Source organism: Temnothorax longispinosus, chromosome 3 (assembly GCF_030848805.1).
Source record: "Temnothorax longispinosus isolate EJ_2023e chromosome 3, Tlon_JGU_v1, whole genome shotgun sequence".
In the NCBI taxonomy this organism is placed as follows: domain Eukaryota; kingdom Metazoa; phylum Arthropoda; class Insecta; order Hymenoptera; family Formicidae; genus Temnothorax; species Temnothorax longispinosus.
The window spans coordinates 16,826,470-16,845,314 of NC_092360.1; the positions used below are offsets into that span (position 1 = coordinate 16,826,470).

Genomic DNA, 18,845 nt, shown 5'->3' on the forward strand with positions numbered 1-18,845 from the left:
TATTAATAACGTTATATATTGATATTACACAATAATAACTCAAAATTTCTTTATGTCTTTTTTCTATTTCTTTATGGCTCTCTTGTAATAGATAAAACTGGATATTAATATCTCTAGTAATATTTAAAAAATAATTGCAAAAAATAAAAAAAATTCCTGATCTCCTGTGGTACGTGTGAATTTAAGTCATAAATACTTACTGACTTTATCGCGAATAAATAACGATCCATCCAGTATAACAGGTTCATTATTGGTTTCTGATTTATATAGTTCATGCCTTTTGGCATCTAAAGCAAAATTCGAACTTGACATCTTTAAGTGTGCGTTCTGAAATATATTAACAATTAATAATAATAATTTAAACTAGATCGCTTAAGTGAATCACACAAATGTTGAAATAGCGTTTTCCGCTAACAATAAGATAAACGCAAATATTACTAATTCGGATTCTAACAAATAAAGAATAAAAAGAGAAATTTAAGATCAAGAAATATTTAATTAAATATAAACTTATCCTAAATAACAGATCCAATAAGTGAGAAAAACTATGATCTCTATTATCAGACGAAATAATATATTGTGAAAAAGTAGTTTATTGAAAATATTTTTAAATTTTTATCACAACTAATTTCTCTTAAATGGATATCATATTTGAGATTTTCGTTATAAAAATATTTATAATAACTGGATAATAAATAACTCCTTAATATGTATAGTAAAACATTATGTGCACTTTCCTATATAACTTTGTTTTCTTATTAATAATTATTATTTTAATACTTTTTATGTACATTCATACAATAAGAAGTTCAGTTTGTCAATGATTGTTATATATTTGTGATACAACGTATAATTCTTTTTTAAATTTATGTTCTATTTTTTAAGTTATTTATAATTTAATTAAGTAAACAGTGTGTTAAGGATATCTCTAAAGAGCAGTCTACAATGAGTCGCAAACACGCTTCGCGACTGGCGACGAGGTGTTTGCAACGCATTGTAGACCGTCCTTAAATGTTTTAAACTCTTATACTAAGGGCCTGAGCAGAATGGCTGTCTTATAATTTTAAGACACTGTCTTATGTTTTAAATCTTTTTCTTTAGTAACGCATAATACTGTCTTGTGTCTCAAGTCTTAAACGTGTATACGAAACTGTCAACAACGTTTAAGACTTGAGAGTCTTGAGAACACGAGACAGTATTGTGCGTTACGAAAGACAAAGAGTTAAAGCATAAAACATTGTCTTAAAATTATAAGTCAGCCATTCTGCTCAAGCCCTAACATAGTTCAATATCGTCTTTACGTTCTTGCAATAAAGAAAAAAATATAGTATTACAAAATTAATTTTTGTTTAATACTGACAACAAATAAAAACAAACAGAACGAATGTAGTCAAAGGATGTTGTTTTAAATACAATGTCACTTACTGAGTATCAGGTTTAATTAAATCGTGCAAAAGAGGTTGAGCTATGGTCCATCTCCGGCTATATTTCGTAAGGCCCACACTGCTCGTTTCGGCAACAATAAGCGATGCAGACTGTAATAGCTTCACTAATTGTGATACTTGTTTTGCGTTGCTTTTTATTTGTGCCTCCTAAGATACATATACAAAATATGTAAAATGTATATCAAATAATGTAAAATATATGTAGCGATTTTAAGGCCATTCTACAATAGCGTAAATGTAGTCGTCAACTATGGTTGTAACATATTCAGAATGTGGGTTCAGAACGCACTTTTTATCGATAAATGCGAGCATTTAGCATATGATTTTCGTCATTATGTAAACGTAAAACTATATGCAAGGCGCATATTTATTGATATATAAAGAGTGCGTTCTGCATACATTCTGATATCTTACAAACCACTAACGACTACGTTTACGCTATGGGTAATCGGCTTTGACAATTGTAGAAATGAGGTTAACTTACGTGAGCCGGGGATCCAGATTTTGTACCGGTAGTGACGGAGAATGAGATAGAGCGCGTCGAGTGCGTTCAGATTCCATAAACCACTCGGGAGCTTCTCGCTAGCTCCGACCCACTCACCCGGTCACCCAGCGATCACCTACCAGGTGGGGAATCTGAACGCACCCCAGTATAATTATATTATTCATATTATTTATACAACTTAATATGTGAGAAAAATGTTATAATAAGTATAGAGAGAAAGAAGTCTGATGATCTGATGGTTAATACAGCTGAATTACATTTTATTTTTGTTACGTATTATGGTCAGGAAAAACATTTTAAGATAAATTTATTTTTTTTGTAAAATAAAAGAGATTAGTAATGCTAATAAGTGATCGTATTTTGAAAACAAGTGACTTAGTATGTTAGTGGTTGCTATGTTTTGTTCATATTATTTATGAAAAGTTAAAATTGTAAAAAATGTATAACGCCGCCGTTCGCCGTCGCCGTTGATAAATTATCACCCGCCAATTCCGCCGCCGCTGAAAGAGAAAATTATCGGCTGAACTTTGCCGCGCCAAACTATTTTGCATTCAAACGACGCCGGGCCGCAATTCACTACCATTTACTATTGCGCTGTTCATAGAGCCTGTAAACGCTAACGCTAATTAATACACTACCTCGGAAGAAAGAGCGTTGGTAGCGAGCAGTTATGACGTATAACACTACCAGTAATGACGTCACGACAGCGTTTGGTAGCGCTATCATAGAGCTCCGCGAACAGCCAGTAGCGCTAGGTAGCGCTAATAGCGTCTCCCCGAACGCACCCTAAGTCCGCACTCTTACGAAGCACGTCCGTTCGCTACGACGGTTTCTCGAGGAAAGACCTCGCTTCTCCTGCGAAACGTCCCCACTTTGGGCTCAAGCATGCGCGATTGGCGCTTAGATGAACACGCTTTCCGCGTCTGGCGTTTCCTTATCTCTCTATCATATAGCTATTTCTCTCACTTTTGGTCAACCGAAACATTCCTTTCGATGTAAACAACTTTCTATTTGATCAAAACATGCTAACGGGAAATTTCCTGCACATCAAAATAATATTATGAAAACTATTGAATTTAAGTTGATGATTATTTAAACAATTTGAGAATTTTAGCTATATGATTAAGATTCTACGACTTATGCATAACTCAATAAAGAAATTAAAATCTACAAGATTCCCATGACTCGCGATCCTTTATCCTATTAATAACAATCACGCACCCTAATTGCAAAATTACAAGTTACTTTAAAGCAAATGCGCTATTCTATCAAAATTTCATGATTCACAATCGATTTCATTAAGTCCCTGCTTATTACATGTTTTATAACGCATCGCTATCAATTTCAAGATTTTTATACTAATTTCTCTTTTATTTTCAGGTACGCGACTTCGCCGCTGGATCTATGCTGGATCTTCATAGGAATCATCAGGTAAGTATAAATCAAATATTCATGCATAAAAATCAAATATTCAACGCTATTACAAAATTTTCCATTTTTCAAAAATTTCAGGTTGGTGAAATCCTTTCTTAACGAGGCCGCAGCTGCTTTCTACAAAATAATGCCAAATAACGTTTTCCAGTTATTTAATAAACGAATATATCAATGGAATTAATCTCGTACTAATGGTACGAAAATCGATGAACGTCACCTATCTATGTCAATAAATTTTTCAAATATGAACCATTTGGCATTTTTTACTTTAGAACCTTGAAATATCTCGCTAATCTATTGCGTTTTATGCTATTTAGTTCATAAAATTATCGAAAATAAAAAATCTTCGAGTTAACGTTTAGAAAATAAACTTCTTCAATATACGTCCGATCGCTTCGGATAAAGTTTATTGGCCTTATTTAATGTTCAGAACACAACATATAAATAATATTTTGCAACAAGTATCGAAGTACGTAAGGGTGTTGCTTTTTCTCACGAATATGCGTCATTGTTAATTTATCGTTTGTTTCGCGAAGAAAATTACATATGTTATTTAGTTTTAGTCACGATTATACATGTAATCTACCATTTAATAATGATCAATCTATTGTTATTTAAGAGATTTGTCAAATGTTTGCAGAAAACGTTGGTTATTCCAATATTCATATTTCCGCGTTAAATATTATTTTTTACGCTTATTTAAGTCAAACTGAACACAAATATCGCATCGAGTACAATAATTACGATTAATTAACACATTACGTCAAAAATTATCGAATATTAAAATAATTGAAATTTTGAATAAAAGGTATATGGGCACGTTTAAGCATTTAACCCTCTTAAAACATAAATCACACGTTTATATCTCGCTCCGACTCGTATTTCGAGTTTCGACTTATCGTTACGAAAATTCATAAAAACTTATAATAATGAAGTATATTGCTTAAAATGTATATGGGTGGCTTCCATAGATTAAAGAAAACAAAACCAAGATGCTTTGCGACTCAATCGGACCCTTATCAACAAAGTGTGATTTGTCACCGTTGAAAATGAAAGTTAATAAATATTGATATATCGCTGTTTATATCGCGATGGATCCTTGTTCGTAGAGTTAAAAACTATTGGATGTTAAGCCTTGAACGACTCAAATATGTCAATTTTTAGGGTTGTTACCCTTTTAAACCTATTTTTTATTTAATCGTCCAATCGTTCAATAAACGACATTTTCGCACTTTTCTTGCCTCCCTGAACTTAATTCTATTTCTCATAACGTAGGATATAACGCATCTTTAAAATTTTCACTTCTTGCTTCACCCCTTTGGTACGCATATGGAATGCGACATGCAAATCACAAATACAACCTTATATCTCACGTTTCTACAACTAAATCATATGGAAAATACATAATATTTATTTCAAGTCCTTAATCAAGTTTCTCATCTACCGCATTAACATTAATGAATATCGAACTCAGGATCTTGAAATTCGGCACAATCGAAATAAAAATATATATTATTCATGAGACTAAACTCGAATTTAAATAAACATTGCGTATTCAAGTTCTCGTGGGTACAGCGGCTTAACGTCGAGGTATACTCGCGCATGCTTTAAACTATTTTACGTAATTAAAATGAGTAAAATCATTATAAAAAGTAATGCACAAACCAATAATCAGCTAATTCTAAGGCCATTTCACACATCGTATACGCTGCTGACACTAAAGAGTGATTTTCGCATATCATAATAATCATGTAATAAGAAATGTGGAAATGTCAAGTCTTTTATTTCTGGGAATTACCCGTAACGGACAATCAATGGAATTATTTCCTGTTTAAAGAATGTCAATGTAACGTGTTCGGTTTGGCTGCTCTGCACTGGGAGCGTCCCGTTTGACCACGTTAATATTACCACGGTCCCGATTGACCACGTTGATATTGAACACGTTGCAATTGACCACGTTGCGATTGACCACGGGTCCCGATTGACCACCGTCCCGATTGACCACGGTCCCGATTGACCACCGAGGAACGTCCCGATTGACCCCGTTGAGGTATTAACGACGTTGCGTTTGACTACATTAATATTGACCACGTTGCGAGTGCACAACGGTCCCCGATTGACCATGGTCCGCGATTAACCACCGTCCGCGATTGACCACCGTCTCGATTGACCACGGTCGCGATTGACCACCGTCCCGATTGACCACCGTCCCGATTGACCACAGTCCCGATTGACCACGTTGATATTGACCACGGTCCCGATTGACCACTGTCCCGATTGACCACGATTGAGCACGAATTACAATATTTAGCAGTTCCTGAGATATATACAGGGTGTAGAAAAATTAAGTTTCGTAAATTTGTGTAATGAAAGAAGGAATAAATACACCAACTTAAGGATCAAGACACCATGGGTCAACGACGCATTCCTTCACGGCATGATGGGCGTTTAAGTAAATTGTCACAACGACTGCGATGCAATAAATTTATTCCGTCAATTTAACACCGGTTTACAGTAGAGACCCTCTATACAGAGTCCCCCCCCCCCCCCCTGGCCATAAGCGATTTTGTCCAAATTCTGCCGGCGAGCGAGAGGAAAGATATACATGTATTATGTATTGTTACGCCCGTGCTGTCCTCGTGTCGCGCGTATATGCGAGTCGCCCGTTATTTTATAGCGTTTTCGATTGAAGCGGATTTGATTCGACCCGAGATCGATTAATGACGTCACACGTTCTGTCTTGCGTTACTAGGATTCATCGAAATATGAACCCATGTTCGACCCATAAACAATCCGCTATAATCGAAAATAAATATTACAATATCCAGGAAAATAATATATATTATCCAGGAAGTGTCATGTAAGTTCAAAATTTAATATTCTGTACGATAAAAATATTTTAAAGAATATTTGAGAAGTATTTATGTTATTGTATTGGGAAAAGAAAATTAGGATTAGATTAGATATGCTTTAGGTTAGACGATAGACATGCTTTTCTGATGTAAATGTTGTATATAAATATATATTAATAATAAAATGTTTTTTTTTACAGATATTGCAACCATGTTAGTAAAAGGATTATCTATGATAATAATAAAAAACAATTCAAAATAAATGAAGGCACTTTATGTGAAATTAGAATGATCAAGGTTAGAGTAAAGATAATTGGGTTCTCAAGTAAAATTTTTTTAATTAAGCGGTATCCATAATTAATGTGAGAAATCTAAGCCGATTTTAGTACTTTTTAGAATTTAAAAAAAAACCTAATTTGAGAAAGTTATAGCTGTCTAAAGTTTCTTTGCATGACGGCAACTTCACAAAGATTCGCAACAACATATGCCGTCACGCACATTTTCGTGTACTATATTTTCTTCAACTTTTGAAGATATTGCCAAAACTCAAAAAGGTTACAAAGAAAGTATGCCATGATCTATAAGAATATACTGTTGGGTAAAAGTCGGTTAAAGACCGAATTGCAAATGTAATATATATACACAACAATATATCTCGCAATACTTAAAAATTGTAGTATTATAAACTAAACATCTGTTTTTGTTTTAGGTGAAACTGAAATGAAATTTATATCCACAACCTATTTGGAATCACTAGGTCTTATGATTAATGTATTTGATGACTCGGCATCATCATCAGGTAAATTTATTAATTAATATTTTATTAATTATCTTTGTATTAGTCAATTTCCTTATTATAAGTATATAAATTTTTTAGTTAATTTTTATTAAATTTTATTATAATAAAATAGTTATATGATATTTTTTTCTTAGGTACACAGAATAGAGAAACCTGTAATATTCAATGCGACAAAGAAAATGAAAATAGTTACATCATTATCAATCAGACACATAAATGGAATGAAAAAAAACAAAGTATTTACTCGATCAATACTGTCTATATTTTCCACAAATTGGTCCATTTCGAGCTTTTAAAAATAAAGCCGCTATATTTGAACAAATAAGTAAAGACTTATATCAACAATTTAACATAAGCGTTACTGGACCACAATGTTCTAACAGATATAAAAATGTTAGTAGGCAGCATAAAATGCATTATCTGGTAATAAAGTTTCCGGCATGCTCCTACCGAAGTACCTTATGGCAGTGAGTTTGAAGAAATGTAAAAATATAGATGATAGTTTGAAACCTGAAGTTTATTGCGCGTCAAATCAACACAAAAATAAATAAAACCAAAAATAGAGTTTAGCAATAAGATATTGAGACGAATGATATAGTAATGATAGTGATGAAAATGAATCTGATAAAAACAAAAAAAGAAGGGTAAAATCTAATCAATCGCTGGAGCATGTTCTGCGAGAAATAGCAACCACTGCCGAAGGAAAACAGAGATCGACGTCATAAAGAAAAATGTGATTTATTATATCTGTTATTGGGAAATCAGCAAAAGATACAAGTTCTGAATAAGGTTAAAGATTTAAGATATTGGAATAATAAATAAGATAGACTGAGTTACAAAGCAATATTCAGGTTACAAAGTGATTTTGTTGCGTTAATTATGTTGTGTACTAATTATGTTATTTTATTTTATCAACTCAATAAAATATGTACACAACGTTTATAAATTACGATCGACGTCATAAAGAAATAGAGTAATTAGGTTAATTCTTTATTGGGAAAATCAGCAAAAGATTCAAGTTCTGAATAAGGTTAAAGATTTAAGATATTGGAGACATAATAAAATAATGAGTAGGACTAAGTACAAAGCAATATAAGTTACCACAAGTCGATTTTGTGTGCGTTTACATACAACACTACTACATTCTTATGTTGTGTACTAATTATGTTATGGATTACTATATTTCGTTTATTTTATCAACCAATAAAATATGTACACAAAGTTTATAAATTAAGATCGACATCATAAAAGAAATATGTTATTTATTAAATATCTTTATTGGAAAAATCAGCAAAAGATTCAAGTTCTGAATAAGGTTAAAGATTTAAGATATTGGAATAATAATAAGATAGAATAATGAATAGGATATTAGATAACTTCATATATATTATTTTTTAAAAAATACTGAGTTACAAAGCAATATTAAGTTACCAAGTGATTTTGTTGCGTTTTAATTACATACTACTACATTAATATGTTGTGTACTAATTATGTTATGTATTACTACATTTGTTTATTTTATCAACTCAATAAAATGTGTACACAAGTTTTTATAAATTAAAAAACTGTTTTGAAATAAAATCAACTTTTGAAAAAAAAACGTAATTAATATTATCTTATATAATTTTAATTAAATTAATATTACGTTGTCCCTATGTAAAGTAATGTTTTCCATAGTTTGTAGCTAATCGATCGTCTTTTTTGTTTACCAGCCTCTCTTTGGTGTAATGGATATACGATATATATTCATTTGGTTCAGTATCAGTATTTCCACCTATTCTAAAAAATTCTAAATTATCATTATTAACAATACACAAATTGTGTAAAACACACATGCCATTATAAATTTAGACATTTTTAAAACGGACCACATTTCTAAGTGCATTAATTGTCTAAATCTACCTTTTAAAATACCAAACGTATTCTCAATTTTAACCCTAGCTTTGCAAAATGAATAATTAACTGTTCTCTCCGTTTCATTTAGAATACCATAATCTTTATATGGTGTTATTAAATTTGTGGACAGTGGGTATGCAGCATCACCAATTATGTGATAATCTTCTCCCCATTTGACACACTTTCTCTCGAATAAATGACATGCTATAAACGCGAGCATCATGTATTTTACTGGAAATTCCAGTAAAAACATCTATAAACCTATTTTGAGCATCACATATTCCTTGCAATGTTATAGCTGTTTCATCATGTCGATTAACATATGTAGATCTAATTTTATGACTAGGTGTTCGGATAGATATATATGATCCATCAATGCACTCAACAATACCAGGGATGTGACATATCTAGAAATAAAATTGATAAAAATTGTAAATTCTTATAATTCTAATTAATTAAATCTATAATTTTATATATTAATTTATAATATTATTGAAATAATTCTCAATATTAAAATCAAAATTATTTATTTTGTATGTTTTGTTCATGTATTTTATATTTAAATTTATTTATTATCATGAGATATATAATTTTTATTAAAGTATATTAAGAAATATTTTATTATACCTCTTTAAATTGTATGGCATTTGTCTCTCTTTCTTCAGCCGTTTGAGGAAACTTAATTATTGATGGTGCAATATCACATAAAAAATTTATTACTCTAATAATTATTAGATGTGTAGTAGATAAACTCATATCAAATAGATCTGCAACACTACGTATAACACACTTGTTACCTGCAAACCTAAAAATAAATAAAATTAATGTAAGCAATTATACAAATTTAAAACTTATTTCTCATTAATTCATGGTATGAATAAATAATATAGGTACAATATATATTTGAATGTACCATAAAAAACACAGAATATGTTCTAAAGCTGTTTTTGATTTATAACCTCCTTTTCTTTCGCCCTCCAAAGAATAATATTCACTTTGTTCGAATAAATCAACAAGAAAATCACACGTTTCACGTGAAATACGAAAACGAGATTTAAACTGTAATCGAAACATATTTTTGTATAAAAGGACCCCGGGCCCAGCCATAGGAAAAATGGATCCCGGTCAAATTGGTTGAAACTGCAGTATGTTGTACTTTATAATCTTCTGATCAAAAGTGTTAATGGGCACGAAGTCCGGAACCATCTACTTTTCGAGTTATCAGACGTTGAACATGGTAAAAATGAGGATATTGGGGATATTCTATTTTAGAGTATCAACGGCAATAATTCTTTAGGGTCGCATTTTTAGTGTGTGTGTGTGTGTGTGTGTGTGTTGTGTGTGTGTGTGTGTGTGTGTGAGTGTGTGGTGGTGTGTGTGTGTGTAAGTATGTCCGTATGAGCGTGTGCGCGTAAGTGCGTGTGTGTGTGTGTGTGCGCGCGCGTGTGCGTGGGTATGTGTGTGTGGGTACGTATGAGCGTGTGCGTGGTTGCGTGTGCGTTGTGAGTGCGTGCGTGCGTGCGTGCGTGCGGGTATGCGCGCGCGCGTGCATGTGCGTGGGTATGTGTGTGTGGGTATGTCTGTATGCAACGTGTGCGTGTGCGTGAGTGCGTACGTGCTTGCGTGTGTGCGTGTGTGTGCGCGCGCGCGTGCATGTGCGTGGGTATGTGTGTCGGTATGTCTGTATGAACGTGGGAGCGTGTGTGTGTGTGTGTGTGTGTGTGTGTGTGTGTGTGTTAGTGTGTGTGTGTGCGCGCGCACGCTTGCGCGTGTGTGGGGGGTATGTCTGTGTATGTGCGTGTGAATGTAGGTGTGTGTGTATATTCTTATGATCAGTGCACCGTCGGGATTAGCATCACCCAATGTACACCGCGTGGACATCGTCAAAGAATAAACGCAGGTGTCCTAAGGCCAGCTCAGCGAGAACAGAAAACCTCGCGTAGAGCAAAAGGGCAAAAGCTGGGCTTGATCTCGATGTTCAGTAACGCATCGGAGACTGCGAAAGCACGGCCTATCGATCCTTTTGGCTTGAAGAGTTTTCAGTAAAAGGTGTCAGAAAAGTTACCACAGGGATAACTGGCGTGTGGCGGCCAAGCGTTCATAGCGACGTCGCTTTTTTTGATCCTTTGATCGGCCCGCGATCCTGGGGCCGCTACAGGCCGACCGCGGGCCGACCGAGGCGGCCGTACCTGCAATAGGAGTCTCGTGAGTCGAAAGGCTCAAAACAATGTGACACACTACTAGGCGGCCGGTCCTCTCGCGGGCCGTCGTCGCACGAGCCCGGTTTGCCGTACGGCGCGCCTCTGCCCGTCGTCGGGATCTCACCGCTTACGACGGTACGGCGTCTAACGGTCGAACATGAGTTTCGCAAGTTCGATGTCGAGGACTCGGAATCGTCTGTAGACGACTTAGGTACCTGGCGGTGTGTTGTACTCGGTAGAGCAGTTACCACGCTGCGATCTGTTGAGACTCAGCCCTCGGCTTGGAGATTCGTATGCCCTATTGCCTTAGGCTTATCTAGAAGGCTATCCTTCGGATAATAAGGGCCTAGACCGAGACTCCTAGAGATATCATTGCCACCTTTGACTAGAGAGGATACGGCCTTAGAGGCGTTCAGGCATAATTCCACGGATGGTAGCTTCGCACCACCGGCCGCTCGACCGAGTGCGTGAACCAAATGTCCGAACCTGCGGTTCCTCTCGTACTGAGCAGGATTATTATCGCAATGACTGTTCATCAGTGCGGCAGCGCTTGGCCGCCACAAGCCAGTTATCCCTGTGGTAACTTTTCTGACACCTCTTGCTGAAAACTCTTCAAGCCAAAAGAATCGATAGGCCGTGCTTTCGCAGTCTCTATGCGTACTGGACATCGAGATCAAGCTAGCTTTTGCTCTTTTGCTCTACGCGAGGTTTCTGTCCTCGCTGAGCTAGCCTTAAGACGCGGCACGACCTGTGGCACCCCGCCGCGACAGTGATGCTAATGCCGACGATGCACTGATTATAAGAATATACACACATCTACATTTACACGCACATACACAGACACCCCCCCACACACACGCACTCACACGCACACGCACACGCTCATACAAACATACCTACACACACATACCCACGCACACGCGCGCACACACGCACGCACGCACTCACACGCACACGCTCATACAGACATACCCACACACACATACCGACACAGACATACCCACACACACATACCGACGCACATGCACGGGCACGCGCGCGCGCACACACACACACACACACGCACTTACGCGCACACGCTCATACGGACATACTTACACACACACACACACACACACACACACACACACACACATAAAAATGCGACCCTAAAGAATTATTGCCGTGGATACTCTAAAATAGAATATCCCCAATATCCTCATTTTTACCATGTTCAACGTCTGATAACTCGAAAAGTAGATGGTTCCGGACTTCGTGCCCATTAACACTTTTGATCAGAAGATTATAAAGTACAACATACTGCAGTTTCAACCAATTTGACCGGGATCCATTTTTCCTATGGCTGGGCCCGGGGTCCTTTTCTATATACTTTTTATTTTCAAGAAGTATGTATAAGGTTATGTTCATACTAACTTCTTTATCATTATATAGTTCAATTACTTGTAAAAATGTTGGTATGCGAGGTATTTTTCTTGGTATACTGTTAATTACTTTTGCTATTATTTCCATATCTTCATTATCAGAACTATCCTCAGAAAATATAAACTCTGTAAGAATTAGTACTAATAAACGTTGTCGATTCATAGATGATGCCTAAAGATATAAATAAAGCTATTAATTTTATATCACATAAAAAATATTAATTGCAAATCAAACTTAATTTATTATATTATATAATGTTATTTAATTTCTCAAGTTTTTACCTTTTGTAGTTGTGGTTAAACGGGACGTCACTTTTTAATGCTTTATAACCAGAACCTGAACCAGATTCAAACACATTTCAGGTTGAACATATGTTCACATGGAAACGAGTTTAATCGACCTCGGGTCGATCAAATCCGCTTCAATCGAAAACGCTATTAATGTCGCGTCGCGAACCGTCCTTAGCGACGGATGCTTGTTTACTAATGTTGATTGCGTGATGCTCAATTAACTATTGATTTTCCTGTTATACCTGATGTTCAGATTGACTCTGGGACGCGTCTCGTTCGGACGTGTCGTCCCGAGCTCCTCTATTATACCGAGAGTCGTAATAAAGAGCTACTGATTTTCTAAACGAGTCATCTTATTTGTGCGAGAGTGTCGTGACACGCGCCGCGAGTGTGAAAGTGAGTAATTGTGTGGCGAACGCTCGTCGGCGCGTAACATTTTTGGGGGCTCGTCCGGGATCGGACCGAGCAACGAGCAAGATGGATACAAGGAACACACGGAAGAGGCTCCGGCTGGAGACGCCTCACCGGGATACCAGCGAGACGCCGGCGATTGCGTCACTCACTGAAACGCTTCAGACCGTAATACGGGAGGTCCAACTCCTACGTGTGGAGCAGGCCCGGCGTGAGGAGGAGTTCGCGGCGACGATTCGCCGTCAGGAGGAAGAACTCCATCGTCTACGCGGGATGACTCAAAACCAGCTAAGTCACTCCAATTTTAGTGCGTCTCGAGATGTGCGATCGCGGGGGGCAGTCGGCGAGGGGCCGCGAGACGCGCGTGAAAATGTCGCGCGTCCGACCGGGAGAAACGCGTCCGCGGGGGACGCGAGTGAAAACGATACACGCCCGGCCGTGAGAGACGGAATCGCGGGAGTCGCGCGCGGAAATGTTGCGCGCTTGACCGAAAGAAACGCGTTCGCGGGGAACGCGAGTGAAAGCGACTCACGTCCGGCCGAAAGAATCGAGACCACGAGTGACGCACAAAGAAATATCGCGCGCTTGACCGAAAGAAACTTGACCGCGGGAAATGCAGGTGAAAATTTGTATCGGGTGGGCTCAAACGTGGCTAGCGTCGGGAATCAGATTTCGTACGCAGGAGACGCTGCCGCGGAAGCGGGCCTCGGGCTCGGCTATAAAGTAAAGCCCGATACGTATGACGGGACAGTTCCACTTCATGAATATCTGTCACAATTTAATCTAATTGCGCGAGCGAATTCTTGGAATAACGCGACGAAAACTGTTGTGTTAGCCTCGAGTCTGAGGGGAAAAGCGCGCTCCATTTTAGAGACCGTGCAAGATGTCGACTGTCTAGATTTTGCGGAGCTAAAAGCGAAGCTCGGAGCTACGCTTTGGGGAGGGTCCATTTAACGCAGAATAGTTGTCTCCGCTCCTCATCCACCATCGCAGACAGAGATTCGGGGAGATCTAGCTACTCTCGGTTCCACCGATATTGAGCGTCTATCTCGTCTTGCGTAGCCCCGAGTGCCCCTATGAGATCCGGATAATAGATTGCTTGTTTCGCATTCGTTTCGGCTGTCCGATATTTTTGTTCGACGTACGTTGCAAATAGAGGGGATAACCTCATTAAGTCGGGCAATCGAGCGAGCAAAAGCATTGAAAATAATTCAAGGGGACAATTATGCTCGAGAGAAGGAGAAGACGAATAAAAGTTTTCCGAAGGAGGGACAGAACAATAATTTTAAATGGGAAAAAGGGCACGGAAGGGAACGGGAACAAGCTGAAGAAGAAAAATGAGCAGAGGGGAAATTCGCGTGGCAGCAAAAGCGCCAGTCGCGGTGAGTGTTGTGACCTGTGGTAGAAGACATTTCCGGTCCGGACGGACACCTCTCGTTCCGGTCCGTTATTATATAGTTTTTACGCACTGAAATTGACTACAACTTCTCCAAATCCTTTTTTTCAAACAACGTGTCATTGCACATGTAAAAGATTAGAGTACTGTAATCGGAAGGAAATGAATATCAGAAAACGTTTAATTGATTATATTTGTCATTATTTATGTAAGTATCCTGTATTTCATACTTTTTACAAATGCACACAATTACGTGTCATTCCTAGCAATATACTAATAAATAATAGTTCTTTCTTATTTACAGTGATATATCAGATTTCTATATTTTATTAAAAGTAGCATGGTATGATTTGTGCAATCTATTTCTATTAATGCTGAAATGAAAGAAATCATTAACAAAATAAGTTGCTGACGTCGAAACCTTAAAATTATTAGCTGTCTTATAAACTGTGATAAGGTATGTATATTCATGAGATTTAATAACATTTTTATTATAATTACTCTGCACAAGACATTTTGATTATTATGCTACTGATTAACTTTACTAAATGTCCATTTTTCAGATAGAAAAAAACTGAGAACAATTAACATATAACATGCATCTGTAGCACTTTGCAGAAAAAGCTTGTCATCAACCATCAAGAAAGAATTCATCAACAAAGCACGAGATTCTTTTAAGCAGGGGTTTATTATTACTGTCAGATATCAGATATTAAATGTTACAATATTATTAAAATTTTATTTAGAGATACTTTCATATACATAACATGATGTGCATGTCAAAGATACTGAATGGTATAATACAATTATAATTACTAATTATTGAGCGGTAACAAAGTACCAATAAAAACGAAAATATTCTTGTTTGCAGACCTGTTTTCTGAGAAAATGTCACTATCATGATATTTTTATAAAAACCGTATATGCATGTAAGTGAGAATATTATGTATAGTTAAGCTTTTAATTTGCTGATATGTACTGTCACAGCTTTTTCACGCGCGGTCCGGGGCGTGTGCCGGATCAAAAGGGGAAAAGGAGAGAAAGGTGATAGGCCTCTCCGGTGATTCTCCCGCACCTCCGACACTCCACGAAACGAGCTTAAGGTTGGGCGCCAGACGCGTAAATTCGCGTCCGCGAAATCGCTAATAACCAAAAGAGAGAGACGCAAAACGAAACACGTCGGGGTGCGAGGGAATTGCTAGCTCGACCTAAGAGCAGAGCGGGATTGATTAAGGGCAGCGCGATATCCGGCGGGGTGACACGTAAATCATAACTTCAATCCGCTAACAGATAAAGAGTAACATTTATTGCGTAATCAATTTAGAGAAAATAATAAAAGCCAATTTGGCTTCCATTAATAACGCGAGCAGATCGTTGATAACATGGGCGTCAATCTTTGAATAACACAGAAAGAATACGTGGACGCCAGGAAAACACGAAAAATTACGCAGATTTAATAAGCGCGCGGAAGGCGCCGGTATTACGCAGGATAATACTAACAGAAACTAAATTCACGAACAAATAATATGAAAAGAAAACTAACTTCACGAAGGCTTCAAATTAATAGAGCCGGCGACATCGGCAAAACATAATCGGAGTAACGTGAAATAATATTGCGTGAGCTGGCACGACGTTGGAGCGCGTGAACGCAAGGGCCCAAGGCCGTGCAGAGATTTTGTCGCTAATAATCTTAATCTAACGCAAGGAATACTCGTAGTCTACCGCGAATAATAATCTTAACCTAGTAGGAATAATATTCTTAACCTAAGGCGAATAACCTTCTTGAGATAACGCGAATAACATCTGGACGTAACTAATCAGTCGGGGTGATCCGTATTTTACCGTCATTTATCACGCAAATAACGTCTCAACGCCAGGAGTCAATCGGCGCGAACAATATTCTCACGCAAATAATATGTCGACGCGGACGATATTCTCACGCAGTTATTATCCTACGTACGTGCTCGAAAGCAAGACTCAGGCGCGAACAATACGGCAAGCAGGGGGGACAAACTCGCTGGATTTTTGGGCGACGGAAGTGGCAGTACGGGGGGACAGCGATAGAGGCAGCACCGTCGTTCTTTTCTCTTCTCCTCTCTAATCCCCTCGTCAACAAACAGCAAAAGCGCGGCTGAGTGCAGCTGAGCTCATGAAGATTCGTTAACTTGTGCAAGATTATAGTGTATTGGACTGCAGCAGAGAATTTGCAAGAGAAATAGAGTAGAAGGAAGGAAAGCTGAGAAAGGATTTATCGAAACGGATAAGATTATTTTTATTTACATATATTACATATATATATTATTATTCATATAATATTTAGTTTAGAATATTAAATAATATATTAGTCTTTAATATTAAATATATATATATGTATATTATCATTTATATTAATATAATTATTAGTATTTTAATAAGTATTTTTATACAAAGATGGTACGTAAATGCTGTGTGCCCAAATGCTTTTCGAATAAGGATACACCTGTACATAGGCTTCCACGAGATACACAAAAAGCAGAACAATGGCTAAGAACAATTGGACGGACTGATTTGATAGGTAACATAGAAATAATAATATTTATATTACTATGGAAATAATATTTATATTTGCTTACGTTGAAAATATAAGCATACGCACATATACGCACTCGCGTGTGTGTGTGTGTGTGTGTGTGTGTGTGTGTGTGTGTGTGTGTGTGTGTGTGTGTGTAATATATAATATGTTTACAAAGATTTTGTTTATATTACAGGTGCATCGGAGACAATACTGAAAGAATTACGGATCTGTACTTTACATTTTCCAGATCATATGATTTGTATTGACACAAAAAGACGTGTACTAAAAATGATGCTATTTCATCTATGCATCTATCAGATGAAATAGAAACTGTTAATATTAATATCAATATTAACAGTATAATAATAACATTATGTCATGTATTGCCAGTACTAGTCAAATCAATGAAACAGTTGAAAATGTACAGTGCAATCCTAATTCTATATCATTGAATTGTAAAGACAAAAGAGTCCTAGAATTACAAAGGAATGTGAGAAGAATGAAGAATCCATTTATAAAAAGAAAAAAATATTGAAAAACAGAGAAGAGAAAAGAAGAATTTGCAACGAAACAAATAGAAGGATATGATTACAGACTTGACGAAATATCAGAAAATCTTTTTGATATGATCGAAAAAAAAACAAGCACAGTAACAACTGTGCCGCAATTAACACGTAGAACTACGTCTATTAGAATAGAACATATATGGAAGAGGCATTAAACATCGAGTCTGTGTCCGACATCGTGCGAGAGAGAAACGTTAATTGCGCGAGAGAGAAAGGTAGTGAAGCCTAATCGTCCGCAATGCGCATACGCAGATATCGATAACCATATAATACTATTTCATGTTAAAGTATTCAGCGAAGGAAACTAGACGTAGGCTACGTCAACTGTCAGTTGTCGTAGTTCGACGTTGTTGGCACAAACTACGTTGTTGCTTGCGGCACAGTTTGTGCCAACAACGTCGAACTACGACAACTGACAGTTGACGTAGCCCTACGTCTAGTTTCCTTCGCTGAATACTTAACATGAAATAGTACTATATGGTTATCGATATCTGCGTATGCGCATTGCGGACGATCAGGCTTCACTACCTTTCTCTCTCGCGCAATTAACGTTTCTCTCTCGCACGATGTCGGACACAGACTCGATGTTCAATGCCTCTTCCATATATGTTCTATTCTAATAGACGTAGTTCTACGTGTTAATTGCGGCACAGTTGTTACAGTGCTTGTTTTTTTTTCGTTTTTTTTTGTTTATTTTTTTTTCGTTGGAAGGGAAAATCTTCGTTTCGCCTCTCTAAAAGTGATAATCTTCTAATTCTTGCCAAGGCAATACCTTTACTTTCCATTATTGTCTTTTCTTCTTCAGTATTTATAAATGTACCATCTTTCCTTCCTATTTTGTTGTATTCGAAGCTACAGTTTTATCATTCTATTCAGTTATTATCATTATTGATGGTTTATGATATGAGAAATAACTGATATATCTTTTGCATTGTAAATTTTCCATGTGTCTTATGAACACCATATCAATACATGAACCACCCAGTGTTGTTGATGCTTTTTCAGATATTAGATGCATTCCCAACTCATTTGTCATAAACTCTATAAACTTTTCGTTTTCATGCTTGATTATAT

The 18,845-nt window shown here is 36.9% G+C and overlaps 1 long non-coding RNA gene across 1 annotated transcript; it reads right to left on the reverse strand.

The window, feature by feature from the left end:
- Positions 1-9,234: 9,234 nt before the first annotated feature.
- LOC139810582 (uncharacterized) lies at positions 9,235-9,984 on the reverse strand. The gene is made up of 3 exons (XR_011731438.1): positions 9,845-9,984; positions 9,559-9,736; positions 9,235-9,338 (listed from the first exon to the last, which is right to left on the reverse strand). It is a non-coding gene; the product is annotated as an uncharacterized lncRNA (long non-coding RNA).
- Between the last annotated feature and the right edge of the window lie 8,861 nt (positions 9,985-18,845).